We start from the raw sequence: 19,564 nt of genomic DNA, 5'->3' as shown, positions 1-19,564 counted from the left end.
AACATTTTCAGTGTGCCTATGGGAATCATTCTGTTCCTTTGCAATTGTACTTCTTCAAGTGTACTTTAATAGGAAATACTTACAAAGGTAATTGGAACCATTGTGTTATTTATTCGGCAAGTGTTTACACGGTTTCATTTTGTACTTCTACTCCAAAGACAGAAAGAAAGTTTTCTTGGTGTGTTTGATAAGCTGCTTTATACAGCTCTCTGTTTGGATGTTTCTGTCTGTCACATGATGCGTATAATTGTATAATACAACAGTGTTATTAATTAACAGATGCTGCCAACAGCTACTGAGTTGTTGTTATTGTTGCTAAATGTCTGGGATCTAGATATATATACAGAATAATTGTATTCATAGATTTCATTACACTGTGTATATTGTGCTGTGGGTGCTTTTGTACCAAAGAGATGCTTCTATTTAAATCAGTATCTTTCATTTCATAAATAATTATCACAAGCCAGCTCATCCAGAGGTAGCAGGTACTCTTATTAGTGTTTCTAGGCAACGCCAGCATCAGCACCAGCAACCAACAGAGATTAACAGCAGACAAATACAGAGCATCAAATAAAGGAACTGCAAATCCTGTCTGGCCAGTTGATCTTCATTGAGTCTGATATGCTTCAATTTAGCTGCTGAACTCTAACCAGTGCTGACCTAACCTTGATGTACATCTTTAACTGTTCTGAAAAAAAAAAAAAAAAAAAAAAAACACAAGCATTTCATAGCCTGCAGAGTTCCAACGTTACCTTTAACACTTGCTGTTGGGTTGGTCCAGGGGGACCATAAAAAGCAGTAAATTCTGACCTAAAACTGACTGCTGGCAGACCACTGCCTCATGGGACAATGCTCTGGCCTCTGTACTGATGCAGAGGTCATACTATTATATGGGCAGGGCCGTGTCTGCACTTTCAGCACCTGGCAAGGGCTAGGGTTATACTTTCAAGACTGAAATGAAACAGTTATTCAGCCCTTAAGTAATGTTTCAGTTTTTGGTACATGCCGGAGAGCAACGGTGACAAAATCATTGCTCTCTTACTGACAATGGCCATTACATTGGGATGTCCTTATACATGGTGTGTTTTTATACTCTATCTACCCATCCATCTATCTATCATATATAAATCATAGGAGAACTGTGTGTATGTGTTTTATCAGCTTGCTTTACTTCACAGGATCCAATCACAGGTTTGCTTAAACATATTTCTCCCACATATGGATCAGTAATGCAGTTACAAAAAATGTGAATTATGGATCAGTAATGTAGTTACAAAAAATGTGAATATTCACACTATCAGCAGATGTGGCCGCATACTGTACAAGCTAACCTCAATACGATGTACAGAACGGGTCAGTCCATCATACCACATAGAAATGATACATATGCATGGTGACATCTGCAGTTTATTCTTTTCCATGAAAGAGTAGGGTTCAAATTTTTAAATTTAAGAATAATATTCACTTTACCTTTTACAATATTCGTTCTGTATTTAGAATTTCCATAGTAACTTTCGTAAAGTGAGGGTTCTCTGTGCCTTTGTGTGCTGTACATTTTGTTAATCTATACAAATGTCACTGTAACAACCAGTAATAATATAGTCTCTTACTTTTGTATAGTGTATTGTGTATCAATGACTGTATTTTTACGTACACATGCTCATTTCCTTATCCTGTACAGAGCCACAGAAGAATATGAATATATCCTTTCAGACTAAAAGTGCTTAAGAGCTGCAGCCACTGGGACACGCTCAAGAGGCCACTCTGCAGTGTTAGGGAGTCTTGCCTAAGGACTCCATACTGAATAGGTACTGACCCTATAGCCAGGATTTGAACCCTGTTCTCTCATGTCAAAGGCAGAGACCTCAACCAGTACAATATTATACACACACACACACACACACACACACACACACACACACACACACACACACACACACACACACACACACACACACACACACACACTTATTTATTGCAAAAGGCAGTCATTTTTATTGATCAAAAAATAGGAGGAGCTGTAGAGGACTGAAGACTGTACAGCTTATTACAGCATGGAGTGGTATAAAGCTACAAGAGGCAGCAGTTCTATTGATCTTCCTGAAATTTCTGCTGAGATCTGATGGAGTTTGAGTGGTGCAAAGTAGTGGACAATCATTTCTGCCTGCTGGATCTCCAATCACGTGGTACTTGGTCTATTATCAAATTGGGCCACTACAGCAGAGTGAATGGCCAACAAACTAGTTCTTTAAACTGTCTCTCTATTTTGTAGCAATGCCTAAGCTGACCACACCAAGATGAATTGTGTGTGACTTTAAAGAGACTCCGTAACAAAAATTGCATCCTGTTTTTTATCATCCTACAAGTTCCAAAAGCTATTCTAATGTGTTCTGGCTTACTGCAGCACTTTCTACTAGCACAGTCTCTGTAATAAATCAATGTATCTTTCCCCTGTCAGACTTATCAGCCTGTGTCTGGAAGGCTGCCAAGTTCTTCAGTGTTGTGGTTCTGCTATGAACTCCCCCTTCCAGGCCCCTATATGCACACTGCCTGTGTATTGTTTAGATTAGGGCAGCTTCTCTCTTATCTTTTACAAGCTGGATAAATCGTCCTATGAGCTGGCTGGGCTTTCACATACTGAGGAATTATAGACAAGGGCAAAGCGGTTTGCAGGAAGAAAAGAGCAGCCTGAAACTTCAATGCATGAGAACTGCAGGGGGAAAGAAACACACAAATGATCTCTTGAGATTCAAAAGGAAGGCTGTATACAGCCTGCTTGTGTATGGATGTATTTTCTATGTGTGGACATACTGTACATCAACCTACTTCCTGTTTTGGTGGCCATTTTGTTTGTTTATAAACAAACTTTTTAAAACTGTTTTTAACCACTTTTAATGCGGCGAGGAGCGGCGAAATTGTGACAAAGGGTAATAGGAGATGTCCCCTAACGCACTGGTATGTTTACTTTTGTGCGATTTTAACAATACAGATTCTCTTTAACAACCGTGAACTACAAGTTATATTATGCTTGCAATTTCTAGCAAGGCTGCCACACAAGTGTATCTTATCGCTTACAAGCAATCAGCTTTTGGTAGATTGATTTAATTTGTTATATAGGATCCCAATAAGCAACAAATCACAGTGCAAATCAATTTAGAAAACGTGGGCCTATCGCATATCCTAATATTCTTGGGATTATCTTCTTTGGCTGTTTGGGAGCTCTCCACTTAATGATGTTTGTACAATTGCAATAAAATGTTTTTAATATTAGATAATTTCTTATACTTTGCAGTTACTATTAATAGTTTATGGCTATACGGGTGTTACTACTATGAGGCAGAGGCATAATGACAATCATATTTCAGGAAGTCTTTTTCCAAGCGGGGCAAAGATCCGATTCTACGCAGATGTGCAGCCAGCCAATCACATCACTGCCTTTAGCGCTGTCTTTAGTGATTGGAAGAAAAGGAGTGCATGCTCTAGCTCTGATCGCCATTCCCCAATACAGGGGGGAATGACACATGCAATGCCTGGAAAAGAGAGAAGTCTACTACTTATACGCTAATAAACATATCATGGATCATGGCTATGACTATCATACTATGCAGGTGTCAGAGGATGGGAAGGTCACAGGATAGGCAGGGACTACGATGAATTCTTTAAAAAAAACTGCCTAAGGCATTCTTTACTGACTGAGGTGCTTTACAGCATACATACATACATACTGATGTAACTGGTGCTTTACAGCATACATACATACATACATACTGATGTAACTGGTGCTTTACAGCATACATACATACATACATACATACTGATGTAACTGTGGTATAGGAGCATGAATGTGAGAACACACAGTGCACTATACTGATTTATTTTTCATGTTACCCGTTTCCAGCCACATTCATTTCTAGAAAGCAAGAGCTCCAGATATAAATTAATAAGGTGAAGTGTCAAGTCAGTTAAAAGTAAAAACCCAACTGTATGCTCCCCACCGTGGCATCTGTGTACTCAAACAAGTAAGGGAATAATAGAATTCTATCTGAATAACTTATGTGAGCAGTGGGAAATTTCTCCCAATTATTCCATGATGCTAAAATGGACCTACAATGAAATAACATGGACAGTTCCATTATAGAAGTGACATCCTATGGCTTCATGCTTAGACAACAAGACTGCAAGTCTTGACTTCTGGCTTCAGTGGATGTAGGACTATTAGATTCAGTGACTTACCTGCCACTATGGAAGATGAGCATAAAATCTGTTGAAAGCACTTGCAACCACTATATGTGCTTACTACCACTATACTGGTCATCCCTCTTCTTCTATGTGCCTCATCTCTACACACTGATACAAAAGCTTTGTGCTGACTTTCTATTCCTGGTGCAGTGGTTGTACTCGGGCTATTACATCTACCCAATGGGTTCTTGGAAGATGGTTACCATTTCATTTTAGAGCATTATAACTCAATAGCAGGACCAGTGCTGTGTACTTATACTTGGCCCAGTTGTATATAAGCTACCCCCACCCAGATCATACCAGGGATTATACAATTGAACTGACCAATAACCTTGTTGATGGGTTCTTTGGAGGTGTAGGGAGTTCTCTGCAGTACAATGCTACTGAGACTCTCATAGTTCCACTCTTCCCCCACATGCTAAGCCCTGCTCAGTCTCAAGCAGAATGGCCTATCCAGGTCAATATTTGTTCAACAATATACTGAACATCAATGAAGAGGATCTTCATTTTTATATTTAAATTTTGTATTTAATCCAATGACTAATCTATGAAAAAGTCTTAGTGTTGGTGCTTGAATTAGCCAATATTGGTTTGGAACCCGAACACACACATTCGGTACCATTTCAGCACAGAACAGCAGGATGGGGTGTGTTTCATTTAACTCCAACCCTTCTGTGCTAAATGCATGCGTTGGGGTTTCTGAACCAGATAGTGCCAAATTCCAACAGCAGCACTACTAACAGTGCATGCCCACCTGTACTTCTGCTGTCACATGTTCACTGTAAATTAGAACAACAGTATTCAGGTGCAACTGGTGGCATGCAGTGTAAAAGGCAGCTATATCAACACAGCAACCAATCAAAACTGTTCAATTTGCAATACTTTATGTGTGTCTCTTGTCATCCTATAGGGACCAAGGCAGCATTTGTAGCACTTAGAATGTATATCCTACAATAAACATGAACTGAACACTAACCTTTATTAATTAAACCTGGCTCACAAATATAATTGGGAAAGGAATAATGTTATAAGTAAAGCATTATAACTGTCCACAATGTCAGTTTTCATAGTTTATCACATTTAAGCTGGACACGTTTAGAGATTGTCATATGTCCCCAGCGTGCACCACCACAAATGGGAGTCTAACAAAGGCTAAGAGCAAATAAATTGTCACGATCTAAGATGTTGCAGCTCCTGTCTCTGCAGTTGACATGGATTTGAATTCATTGTTCGTGGGCCTTCAGAGTGTCTATGACAGCTGGTCATGCAGTTAAATGACTTAGAAGAAAGGCTTCTGTCTATTTGTGCAGTAAAAGATAGAGTATAATGTCTGCGTTGCTTGTTTTCTGACAATGCATTAAGAATGCACATCTTTATTCTGGATCTGAAATCTCGTTGCTCTGCAGCATGAATGCTAAAATACACCTAGTGCCAGAAGAGAGGTTTTCAAATAAGACATCACTGAAGGTGAAGAACACAGCTACTGTAATAACTGTCTATGGCCACCCACTGTGATACTCATATCCACCTTATACTAAATATTTATTATATTTATAAAGCGGAGACATATTACACAGTGCTGAAATATAAAAATGTATGTATATTAAGATAGTTGTATGGGTAGTGTTGGCTGTTTAATGCCCTTGTATGGGGGAGGGGGGATTGTAACCAGTCAGCACCATGATTCCACCCTCAGGCAGGGAACACACTTGACTGTTTTCGTACGCGTTTTCTGCACAGAAAAACTGAGAACTCATGTTAATCAATGGGCTAGTACACACTTAACATTTTATTCGTGCGCAGAAAAAAAACTGACATTCTGCATCATGACTCTGCACATTTTGTCAGTTTTTTGTATCAATTACATCAGCTGCTATGAAAAAAAGTGCGCGTTTTCCTGCATAGAGACACACTTGGTGTGCAGAAAAAGTATGCAGGAAAACGCGCGCATAAAACTGAAAGACAAGTGTGTTCCCTGCCTTAATCTTACCTCACCTTCTTTTGGTCAAACACAGGAGGTAAATGGGACTCTTGCCCATAACACTGGGGCAAAGGTACTTCACAGGAGGGCATCCCCATTTGTAGGGTGCTCCAATATTTAAGGGTCTATTCACACCATGGGCTTGATTCACTAAACCGTGATAACTCAAATATCACACCTTATCAAAAATACCACACCTTATCAAATATATCACACCTTATCAGAGTAGCATAGAGTGCTAAGAACCCGCAGAGTCTCAGGCCAGGACGAGTGCCATTGCCAATTAGCAGGCATAAGTTTGTAGCGCTCGCTATGCTACTCTGATAAGGCATGTTAACTTTGATAAGGTGTGATATCTTTGATAAGGTGTGATATTTGAGTTATCACAGTTTAGTGAATCAAGCCCCATGTCTGTTGTGTTGTGTCGCAATGGACAATATCGTCACATCACAAAGCGGATGCAATGATATTCCTATGGGTCTATTACATTGATTGTGGTGCAGTGCGATGCCCTTGGTCCCTTCAGGATAACGCACAGAACGCTGTGTCTTCACAATGTAATGGGAAAGTGTTTACAGTGGCAGTGAGGCAAATGTTCATTGTACTGTATGCTTCACTGTATGGTTCCATTGCACCGTTAACATGCAATGCAAATTTTCTTATATGCTGTGATTGAAGAAAAATGTAAACAAAACAAAACATCTCCATAGAAAGGAGCCTAAAAGCCTATGGGCTGGCATTAGTCACGGAGCAGAAACCAATGCTTGTGTCCTTCACATTCCTGGTCAACGAACCTGCAAGGTAGATAAGGGCGAAACTGTGCAAAACGGCGCAGGAAACTTGGGCATACCAGGTGCCGCCATAGGCCGTAATGTGAATTATGGCTAGATCAGCACTTAGATAGTAATTTGGGTGCCATCAAAAGACAGAGCCCAAATGACTTTAAAAATAGCCTAATTTGGACGCCAGCAATAGCTGCCAGCCAAGCTACGTCTTACCCCCTGACTCCTTGGCGGCCTGGAGGGGGAATAGTAATTAATGCCGCCAGGACTTTTGCCGGAGCCGGATGAGACGTTTTTCGGCTTCACCCTGCAAGCTCCCGGCGCCGTTTTTGCATGTATGTGGATAAGGGGTAAATAAGTTTAGGGCAGCATTTTTTTTTCGCATCAATAAGAATAATAAATAATTTTGAACTCGCAGGTATTCGCTAGCAATTGCACACTAAATTGCCAATATGACATCACAGGCTGCAGGCTATGATTAGACAATCCAAAGCTTTTTATTCCCTCTGCTCTGATTGCAGATTCAGTAAATCGAACCACACGTGTCAGTTCTGTATGAATACAGGAAATACATAAAAGCTTTTCTGCATTTCACCCTCCCAGGCTCACGGCTTCATTTCTTACTATACATTCCTAACAAAGCAATGCGTTTCTGTTCCCTCCCTATCTTCACAAAGAAGCACGGAGCTATTATTCATCATGGTCATGTAAAATGTACCTAGAGACCTAGAACAAAGCTGAACAGTCTGTATTATTACATTAACAGAAAAATACAAATGTAATACTTAAGTATAATTAAGATTTATGATTTACTCAACTTGCCTGTGTCATTGTAACTGAAAGCAATTCTCTCCTTAAACAACAAAACTTCATCTATAATTAAATAGCTATGATTATAATATATGCATGCAGGCACAGCTGGCAATGATCTTAAATTAAAAAAAAAAATCCATCTTTCCAATAAGGCCTGAAATATAAATACAGGTATAGCCAAACAATGTACATAATAATCATCCATCAATTTGCGCAGACCATAGATCAACTGCAGTTACTATAATTTTTTTTTTATACAATATTACTTTATAAAAAGGTAAGGACTTCTCATGGACAATGGGTACTGGGATGCAGTTCAATCCTGAGTTCAAGTTTCTCTTTAACCTCCCAACCCCCCACCACCTCTGTCCACACATACAGCCATGACCCCCTCCTTCCCCAACACCACCCCCTTGTCTAAACTGATGAAGAATAGGTGGAGGGGTGGACAGGTCCATAGAAAAAGGGGCATCCACACCAACCTACTTGTACAATAAAACTACGTGCATCAAGGTTTGTTTTTATTTAGCATCGCTGGGCCAAGGTCTTTCATGGAAGCATGACGAGAGATTATGAGCAACCTTCAAGCCCTCTATAGCAGGTATGTCAAACCGGTCCTACGAGGGCCGAGATCCTCACACATTTTTGACACAGCTCAAATGAATTGAAGGGTCTGAATCAGGAAAGGTGTGGTCCATCAGGTAGAACACATTCCTCTCTTTCTCAGTCCATCCTAAACACTGGCATGGATCTGGCCCTCCAGGTCTGGAGTTTGACACATGTGTTCTAAAGGGACAATTAAAGTGGTCTAACACCCAGCATTTCAACTTTGCTTTAAAAGATTGCTTACAGCTTAGAAACGATTATGCCAGATTTTTTTTTAAGCAGAAATTCACTGAATGGATTAAACATGACATTTTAGGGCCCGTTCACACTGCACGCGTTTCCAGCCGCGTTTTGGAAACGCGTGCAGGTGGCCAAAACGCACGACATCAGACATTGCATAGAGTGCAATGTCTGATGTTCACACAGCATGCGTTCCGGACCTATGCGGTCCGGGAACGCATGCTGCACGCAGATTTTACAAAAACGCGCGGCTGTCCCATTCACTTTTCAGTGATGGGATCAGCCACGCAACGCATACGAACGCGGACATGCGTGCGTTTGTACGCATTGCGGTCCGCATGCGTTGCGGTCCGCATTTTGTAGTCTGAACGGGCCCTTAGTGCTGCATTTAGCTAGACATCCTCCTCCGTGCTTAGGTTTAGTTACAAATGTATCTATTTACAAAGTAATAAACAAACACTGCTCTGAGAGAACAAAGAGGGCTTCCCTGGCAGGCTTTTCAGAGGTCTAGTTGCATTCCAAACAAAGATACATTTGTAACTAAAGATAAGAACGGATTCGGATTCCTAGTTAAATCCAACACTAAAATGTCATGTTTAACCCATTCAGTGAATTTCTACTTAAAAAAAAAATCTGGCATAATAATTTATAAGCTGTAAGCAATCTTTTAAAGCAAAGTTGTAATGCTGGGTGTTAAACCGCTTTAAAGAGAACCCGAGGTGGGTTTGAAGAATATTATCTGCATACAGAGGCTGGATCTGCCTATACAGCCCAGCCTCTGTTGCCATCCCAAACCCCCCTAAGGTCTCCCTGCACTCTGCAATCCCTCATAAATCACAGCCAAGCTGCTGACAAACAGCTTGTCAGAGCTGGCTGTGTTTATCTCTATAGTGTCAGTCTGCTGCTCTCCCCGCCTCCTGCAGAACTCCGGTCCCCGCCTGCATCCCTTCCCTCCCTGCTGGTTGTAGGGAAGGGACGGGGGCAGGGACTGGAGCTATGCAGGAGGCGGGGGAGCAGCTGAGACTGACACTACAGATGTAAACACAGCCTCACAGCACGGCTGTGATTTATGAGGGATTGCAGAGTGCAGGGGGACCTTAGTGGGGTTTGGGATAGCAACAGAGGCTGGGCTGTATAGGCAGATTCAGCCTCTGTATGCAGATAACATTCTTTAAACACACCTCGGGTTCTCTTTAAGTAGTGATCCTCTCCAAAATTCAATTTTAATTTGTCAATGATTGATTGGCTAATTTTACCACCTCCATGTAGTATGAGGATCAACATATTTTAGTTTCAAAAACCTTTATTGGTGTTTATCGTATTGTAATAGGCTAAAACGCCAGTAAACCCACGCAGGGGCCATTACAACATAACAAAATATAAAATGGACATAAACCAAACAAGATAGACAAAACTATGGAAAGGATTGAACAGGAATAAAGAGGGAGGGTCAACATATTTTGAACACTATGAACAGATGGTGTAGGTAAACCCTCATACTACAAGGAAGTAGTATATTTGGTGAGTGATTGGCCAGTAAAGATTGAAGGTGTGTGCCAGGCTTTAGTCCTTCACAATTGCAAAAGTTGAACATAAAACACACAGACAGCTTTAAAACACATTAATATTTTGTTATGCAACGAGTCCTTACAGCAGGTGGGGTAAGAAAAACACAATTCAACCTCAATGGTCTCCAGGTTAGATAGCAGGGGAGATCTCTTGAAAGACACACTTTGAAGGGTGACTTTTTCAGATGAAATAAATGAGGTAGAATTCCTAATACAGTTTTAGGTTAGACTCTCTAGTGGGGTTGTACCACTTTCCATACCCCTATGACACTTCCTGCCAAATGACAGCAGAGTCTTGAATATCACTCGGATATAAAGTGAGAAGGAATCTCCACAAGGAGAACACAGGCAGAAAAACAAACGTCCACAGTGCATAAAACGAGTTTACTTGTCTCATCACAGGAGTGATGGGAAATATTCTAAACATGCACAGCGTTCCACTTTCATTACAGCGTCACGTGATCTCTATGAAGTCTGAGGCTGCTGTTTGAAGATGTCTTGAAAGATTGTATCAGTCCAGTTCCAATAAAGAGACTATGTTAAAAGCTGCCCTCTTGAATAAAGGACATTTTCTCTGTTTACTGAAAGCAATCAAGCTTACATCAAGAGGCTAATCCCTTTCTTTCGCTTGTAAAGACTTTCCAGCACATGTATTTTTAATACCGAATCAATATGAGAGAAGGTCCAAGAACATTTCTGAAGACTGAATGTTGGAACTCCCCTTACATTTTGAGAAGTCTTTGCCTGAGGCCATTGTCTACATCAGTAGAACTCTTTCTATTTCCTTATTCTTGGTGACAGAGGAAAGAAATGACAGCGTGTCCCTACAATAAAGGTTTTAATCCTTTCAGTGCCGGTAATTGTAGATCCCGAGAGGATCCTGATGATTCCTGTTGGCTGCTGCAGTGGGATTTACAGGCTCCTTTAACAAAGCTGCTATCTTCACATATTGTGGCTATACCCTACTGCTACATTTTCTAAAATGAAAATATTTTTACTTCACATTTCTTAGATTGGAAACAGGATGGACACATTGCAAAACATAATATAAAACGTAAATCACAAAGGGAAAAAACATGCAGTGATTAAAACCAAGTGTGCAGGAAGTGTACAAAATAAAATCCCTACCACTCTCACCTACCACTGATAAAAAACAGCAACTCTTAATGAGACACACTTCCAGATGTTATTGGCCAATTATTGACCAATTTTTCCACATCCATGTAGTATGAGGCTTACCTATACAATCTGTTCATAGTATTCAAAATCTGTTAGACCTCATACTACATGGAGGTGGTAAAATTGGCCAATGATTGGCTAATCAAAATTGGATATGAGTATTCACCCTTAGGGCCTATGCGTTAGCGTGCATAAGTAGGCGCATGCATTTTCCATAGCAGTGCATTGCGAAAAAGATGCATATAGTGGAAACTGAGCCATAGAAAAACATGGGCATTACTTTGAAAATCAGTTTACTTTCAGTTATAACTGAGTGCAACTGATTGAGTGTAAAAGGGGCCTAGGGTCTGAACACACTTGTGCTGCTGAGCTTTCTGCTGGGCACACTTGTGCACTGTGTGGCAGTGCATTCTAACTACACACGGTTGCATTTATTTCTGCATGCAATACACTGCTGTCCCATTCAATGTGTCAGAGTTGGAGTAACAGTAGCACATGCCTGGGCCCTTACAGAAGTCGTCCATCAAGTTTTACTAAATTTATATCGTTGCCCGATGATTGCTTGATTTACAGGTCAAAAGATGAGTGCAGGAAGCCAGTTACTAAGGGCAATACAAGTCACACTTTTTACATAATACAAAGCAAGAGAATAATATTGACAGAAAGAAAGAAAAAAAAAACACATCTCCACTTAAGTAACCAATTCTTTATATTTTGTATTATACAGAGTAACTAAAATGAATGCAAAGAACACAAGAACAGGCAGACAACTGGTCAAGCTGTTTTTTTCTATGCAATTCCTGGGTTTGCACCACAGGATAAAAAAAGCATTGCCAGTGGATCCCAGGCCTAAAGCACAGCATTCAATCATTTTTACTGGCGTTTAGGGAACAGGGCCGATGCTTCCATAGAGGCAAAGGGGGCAATTGTCCCAGGGCCCCAGAGCCTGTGGGGGCCCCTCAAGGTGTGTGTTCCCTCCCTTCCAGCTATGGTGACCCGATACATGTCTGTAGGAAACGAGGAAGAGAGGCACCGTGGGGAGAAGACCGGAGTGTATCGCCTGGTGCTGTCTCCTGTGATTAGGTAATACCCCAATGTGTGTTCACTCTGGATTTGTAAGGGAAAGGAGGAGGGGAATAATGGGTCCACAACAATGCTTGGGCACCTAATGATCTTGTGCAGCTGGGAGTGTGGTGGGATGGGTCCTAGGAGTCGGCTTTGAGGCTGCATTTTTTAGGGGGGCCCCTAAGTTACTTTTGCCCCAGGGCCCCATTGTAGCTAGAACCGGCCCTGTTAGGGAATATGGCCTTATGTGTCTACATGAGGAGGTGGAACTTTGTAGTTCACAGGAAGTCGAATTATGTCCTTATCTCTGATAACAGGAAGTAATGTTATACAATATTCTTCAAGTGTCCCTGTGTACTCCTGTCCCTGTGTCCGTGTGTTTGTGCTGCTGCGCATGTGCAGCACGGACAGCCATTGGGACAGGGCGAGCAGGAGGGAGGGCGTATGCGGTGGCAGCGGTCATGGGGACAAGAGAGGAGGGGGGTTGTGACACAGACCTAGAGCCCGTTATATAAACGGGCTTAGGTCTACTTGTAGGCTATAAAGGTATTAGGTTTGCATAACTAGGTGTGCAGCTGCAGCAAGCACAGCTACACAAATTATTCACTCTGAAAGTTCAATTTCAAGGGTAATACCTGTAATTTACATTAATTGACATCATTGATATTAGAATTTGCCTTATTCATGTTGGGTCTAGTTGAGTTTTAAAGATCATTAGCTGCTGAGAGATCAAACTACAGTGCTTGTTATTGTATTAAAAAAGGAAAAATGCCAAAATACATTTATTTTAAGTGATGACATATCTGTACTGCTGGATATAAGGATTCTACCCGAACCCTATGTAGCTTAATGCATAATTGATGCAGACTGGAGGCACCTGTGAAATGCTATTTAAATTGCAGTAACAGTGTACTTCAAGTAACCTTTCCACTATCTCTCTGTGGATGTAGCATATGACAGAAAGTTCATCCTAATTAAGACACCCTTAAATAAAAACCAAGTTATTGCAAATGTAATCCAGCCATTCAGCATTAGCTTTATGTAGGTGTGTGATTCCCTTATTTTGCATATATAAAAACAAAACAAAAAACAAGCACCAAAAAGGAGTAATGTTCTGATGTGTTTATAATGAGAACCGGCAACATCATGGATACAGCTGCAGCGAATGAGAGCCATAAAACTGTCAGTTACATTTTTTCCTTTGCAGTAACTCAATGTAAACAATGACATAACAATTTACTATATTACATGCCAATGGGCAGCAATTCAGGTCTCCTCACAATTTTGCGGAATTGCTTACAGTTTATAGTGCAGACTAATTTAGCAGAATACACTTGAAGCCTTATGGAAGAATATAAAAGAGCTGTCAATCCAAGAACAGTGTGCTGCTCCCATGTTCTGGCTTTATGCCTCAGATGTCTCAATTCTGGATGCAGGAGCAGTTTTGTAAGAAGTCTAAAGGTAACCATACACTGGTCGATTTGCCCTCAGATCGACCAACAGATAGATCCCTCACTGATCGAATCTGATCAGAGAGGGATCGTATGGCTGCCTTTACTGCAAACAGATTGTGAATCGATTTCAGCATGAAACCGATCACAATCTGTGAAGCTGCCACTGCCAGCCCGCATACATTACCTGATCCGGCCAGCGTGACTCCCCCGGTCTCCGCTGTCTTCTTCATGCTGGTCTCCAGGTCCGGCTGGCTTCACTGAACTTCCGGTCCGGGGGAAGTTTAAAAAGTAGAGGGCGCTCTACTGTTTAAACTACCTGCCGGGACAGGAAGTTCAGTGAAGCCAGCCGGACTGGAGCCCAGCGCAGAGAAGACAGCGGAGACCGGAGGAGTCGTGCCGGACGGAACAGGTAATGTATTGCCGTTAGCGTCGGTCGTCGCTGCTATTGACGCACTCCCGACCTGCCGGCGATCAAGCAAAATCTTCTGCACAGATGGATCAACGGGAATCGACAGGAACAATGGATTTCGGACGGAAATCGATCGTTCTGTCAGCATTTGCACAACGATTTCACAGCAGATTCGATCACTGTGATCGAATCTGCTGTATATCGGCGAGAAGATCGTTAGGTGTATGGGCCCCTTAAGGGGAATTTGAGAACAGGTAAAGCAGCCTATGGTGCCCAATCTACCAGGCTGGAGATCCTCGAAAAATGGTGTAACATATCAAACTCAAATTCTCAAACAGTTCTTTTTATCCCTTATACAAAACAAGGCTTGAAAGTGTACCCGACCCGAACTCAGATTAAAAAAAACAGATACTTACCTTTAAGAGAGGGAATCCTCAGGATCCTATTGAGTCTTCCCTCGCTATTCCTTGCTTCCCTGTTGCTGAGCGTGGCACCCCGGAAGATTAACGACAATGCATTGCTGCTGATCACATTGGGGCCGTGCATCTCCTCTTCCTGGTTCAAGTGTGCGCAATAGCCGACTGAGCCCGCCTATGCATGTACAGTAGCATGAAGCCGAGGTTTCCATGCTACTGCGCAAGCATAGGCGGCATGTGCGCACTTAAACCAGGAAGAGGAGCTGCCCGGGCCCCAATGTTAAGGGCAGCGCTCAGCAACACAGGGCTTGTTACAATCAAGGGCTTCCTTCTCTAAATAGTAAGTAGCGGATTTTGAACCGGAGCTTTGGCTCGGGTTCGCCTTAAAATTAATAGTTTTTACTTTGATCTCCTTAATGTTTGAGTTCCGGACTGACTAAAAGTGAGAAAACATCTGTAGGTGGATAAGGAGGAGGTGAGGATCTAGAAATTGGTGCAGCACAAATGTAAGTTTTTAATTCTTCCCACCCCAAAAAAACCCCAACACAATTTTAAGCATATTCAGGTTAGGAGTGGGATGGGAGGTTAAGGTTAGCTGTCCACGGGGGGCGGGGTTCTTAGGCAACACCAGGGGAGGGTTCTGTGCGATAGGGAGAAGTTAGTTCATAGTGAAATATCGGTAAATATTACAAATTATTTTTCAACATGAATGAAATAGTAGCATATCAGTAAATTTACTGATATTCTACTACCACTATCCTGCCCCATTTTAAACAGGCACCTTTATCAAATGCATGCTAGTCTGAACCCAGCCTAAGGACCCTTACCCACTTTGTGTGATTTCAGACATGTTTTTGGTAACAGATTGCAACACAAACCACAAAGGCATCAGAAGAGCATAGACTGCACTGTCTGAGGTTTCCATACATGTTTTGCGATTAACCACATAATCAGAGCGCATGGTTACCAACAATTTCCTGCAAACGCATTGCGATTTCAACGTGGACTGCATCGGCAAAAATCATGTCAGAACGCAAATGCCATGTGCTGCATGGCAGCCTGTGTTTTCCAATGTGCTTAAATGGGGAAGGGGCCTTAGTCATTAAGTAAGTATGCTGCGGTGCTAACATGAGATAGAAAAGCTACCTCCCCAACTTACCATATGTGATACAGACATTAGACTGTTATTGGGGAAGGTATTAAACTGTGAGCCCTTCTGAGGGAGTTAGGGACATGAGCATGTACTCTATAAGCACTGTGGAAAATGTTAGTTCTATTTAACTACATAATAATAGTACGAATGTTGCAGCTGGGCTGTATTGCACCTGCTCCAGGATTTCTATAAATGTGAAGACAAAAAGAAAAGTTGAGAGCCCCAAATAGTGTATTATTGTAGATAAACAGTTTAGGTGTTAGTGAATTATAAATGTACTCACAAGTGTGCGTTGGCGCCTCAGGCAACCACTGTAAGTGTAGATGAGGAGATTAACCTGTCCCCACTCAGGCTCTCCACAGACAGGAAGAAAGGCAGTAACAATCATCCACCGGGTGGATACACAATTTATCTTTGCAAATACAGAGGTGCCAGTAGAGCAGTGGTTCCCAACCTTTTCCAGGTCGTGACACATCACGACAAACATTCAGATATCCGTGACACGTCACATCATGACAAACATTCAGATATACATGACACGTCCCGTATGATAGAAAAGATTCAGTAACAATCTGCTGATGCTGCAGGCACAATGAGGGGCTCAGTAACAATCTGCTGATGCTGCAGGCACAGTGAGGGGCTCAGTAACAATCTGATGATGCTGCAGGCACAATGAGGGGCTCAGTAACAATCTGCTGATGCTGCAGGCACAGTGAGGGGCTCAGTAACAATCTGCTGATGCTGCAGGCACAATGAGGGGCTCAGTAACAATCTTCTGATGCTGCAGGCACAATGAGGGGCTCAGTAACAATCTGATGATGCTGCAGGCACAATGAGGGGCTCAGTAACAATCTGCTGATGCAGCAGGCACAATGAGGGGCTCATTAACAATCTGCTGATGCTGCAGGCACAATGAGGGGCTCAGTAACAATCTTCTGATGCTGCAGGCACAATGAGGGGCTCAGTAACAATCTTCTGATGCTGCAGGCACAATGAGGGGCTCAGTAACAATCTGCTGATGCTGCAGGCACAGTGAGGGGCTCAGTAACAATCTGCTGATGCTGCAGGCACAATGAGAGGCTCAGTAACAATATGCTGATGCTGCAGGCACACTGAGGGGCTCAGTAACAATCTGCTGATGCAGCAGGCACAATGAGGGGCTCATTAACAATCTGCTGATGCTGCAGGCACAATGAGGGACTTAGTAACAATCTGATGATGCTGCAGGCACAATGAGGGGCTCAGTAACAATCTGATGATGCTGCAGGCACAATGAGGGGCTCAGTAACAATCTGCTGATGCTGCAGGCACAATAAGGGGCTCAGTAACAATCTGCTGATGCAGCAGGCACAATGAGGGGCTCAGTAACAGCCTGCTGATGCAGCAGGCACAATGAGGGGCTCAGTAACAATCTGCTGATGCTGCAGGCACAATAAGGGGCTCAGTGACAATCTGCTGATGCTGCAGGCACAATGAGGGGCTCAGTAACAATCTGCTGATGCTGCAGGCACAATGAGGGGCTCAGTAACAATCTGCTGATACTGCAGGCACAATGGTGGGGAGCTCAGTAACAATCTGCTGATGCTGCAGGCACAATGAGGGGCTCAGTAACAATCTGCTGATGCTGCAGGCACAATGAGGGGCTCAGTAACAATCTGCTGATACTGCAGGCACAATGGTGGGGAGCTCAGTAACAATCTGCTGATGCTGCAGGCACAATGAGGGGGTCAGAAACAATCTGCTGATACTGCAGGCACAATGAGGGGCTCAGTAACAATCTGCTGATGCTGCAGGCACAATGAGGGGCTCAGTAACAATCTTCTGATGCAGCAGGCACAATGAGGGGCTCAGTAACAATCTGCTGATGCCGCAGGCACAATGAGGGGCTCAGTAACAATCTTCTGATGCTGCAGGCACAGTGAGGGGCTCAGAAAATCTGCTGATGCTGCAGGCACAATGAGGGGCTCAGTAACAATCTGCTGATGCTGCAGGCACAATGAGGGGCTCAGTAACAATCTGATGATGCTGCAGGCACAATGAGGGGCTCAGTAACAATCTGCTGATACTGCAGGCACAATGGTGGGGAGCTCAGTAACAATCTGCTGATGCTGCAGGCACAGTGAGGGGGTCAGAAACAATCTGCTGATACTGCAGGCACAATGAGGGGCTCAGTAACAATCTGCTGATGCTGCAGGCACAATGAGGGGCTCAGTAACAATCTACTGATGCTGCAGGCACAATGAGGGGCTCAGTAACAATCTTCTGATGCTGCAGGCACAGTGAGGGGCTCAGAAAATCTGCTGATGCTGCAGGCACAATGAGGGGCTCAGTAACAATCTGCTGATGCTGCAGGCACAATGAGGGGCTCAGTAACAATCTTCTGATGCAGCAGGCACAATGAGGGGCTCAGTAACAATCTGCTGATGCTGCAGGCACAATGAGGGGCTCAGTAACAATCTTCTGATGCTGCAGGCACAATGAGGGGCTCAGTAACAATCTGCTGATGCAGCAGGCACAATGAGGGGCTCAGTAACAATCTGCTGATGCCGCAGGCACAATGAGGGGCTCAGTAACAATCTGATGATGCTGCAGGCACAATGAGGGGCTCAGTAACAATCTTCTGATGCTGCAGGCACAGTGAGGGGCTCAGAAAATCTGCTGATGCTGCAGGCACAATGAGGGGCTCAGTAACAATCTCCTGATGCTGCAGGCACACTGAGGGGCTCAGAAAATCTGGTGATGCTGCAGGCACAATGAGGGGCTCAGTAACAATCTGCTGATGCTGCAGGCACAATGAGGGGCTCAGTAACAATCTGCTGATGCTGCAGGCACACTGAGGGGCTCAGTAACAATCTGCTGATGCAGCAGGCACAATGAGGGGCTCAGTAACAATCTTCTGATGCTGCAGGCACAATGAGGGGCTCAGTAACAATCTGCTGATGCTGCAGGCACAATGAGGGGCTCAGTAACAATCTGATGATGCTGCAGGCACAATGAGGGGTGCTCAGGTGTATAGTGGCCCCAGTATATGTACCCAGGTGTATAGTGGCCCCAGTATATGCAGCCAGGTGTATAGTGGCCCCAGTATATGCAGCCAGGTGTATAGTGGCCCCAGTACATGCAGCCAGGTGTATAGTGGCCCCAGTATATGCAGCCAGGTGTATAGTGGCCCCAGCACATGTAGCCAGGTGTATAGTGGCCCCAGTACATGTAGCCAGGTGTATAGTGGCCCCAGTACATGCAGCCAGGTGTATAGTGGCCCCAGTACATGCAGCCAGGTGTATAGTGGCCCCAGTACATGCAGCCAGGTGTATAGTGGCCCCAGTACATGCAGCCAGGTGTATAGTGGCCCCAGTACATGCAGCCAGGTGTATAGTGGCCCCAGTACATGCAGCCAGGTGTATAGTGGCCCCAGTACATGCAGCCAGGTGTATAGTGGCCCCAGTATATGCAGCCAGGTGTATAGTGGCCCCCAGCTGGAGCGGAGCAGCGCAGCAGAGAGGAGCATTGGGTAGAGCAGCGGGGAAGGGCGGACGTTTCCCCCCCACTTCCCTCACCTTGGGGCTCCTCTCCCTGGCTCTCCCCTCCATAACATTGCGGCGGCGGTGGGCGGGACTTACCTCCTCCAGTGTTTCGGCGAGTGGACGGACGCTGTGCCT

At 43.4% G+C, this 19,564-nt stretch overlaps 1 protein-coding gene and 1 long non-coding RNA gene across 3 annotated transcripts in view; one reads left to right on the top strand and one right to left on the bottom strand.

The window, feature by feature from the left end:
- CRIM1 (cysteine rich transmembrane BMP regulator 1) overlaps positions 1-19,564 on the bottom strand; it is a 982,593-nt gene that overhangs the window by 784,054 nt on the left and 178,975 nt on the right. The gene's annotated exons all lie outside the window — the stretch shown is intronic.
- LOC137504120 (uncharacterized) overlaps positions 11,775-19,564 on the top strand; it is a 77,161-nt gene continuing 69,371 nt past the window's right edge. The window contains exon 1 of the long non-coding RNA XR_011019427.1: positions 11,775-12,491. This is a non-coding gene — a long non-coding RNA (uncharacterized lncRNA). The remainder of the gene's footprint in view (positions 12,492-19,564) is intronic.

This window comes from Hyperolius riggenbachi, chromosome 4, assembly GCF_040937935.1.
Source record: "Hyperolius riggenbachi isolate aHypRig1 chromosome 4, aHypRig1.pri, whole genome shotgun sequence".
In the NCBI taxonomy this organism is placed as follows: Eukaryota; Metazoa; Chordata; class Amphibia; order Anura; family Hyperoliidae; genus Hyperolius; species Hyperolius riggenbachi.
This window is presented reverse-complemented; position numbering and strand designations above follow the sequence as displayed.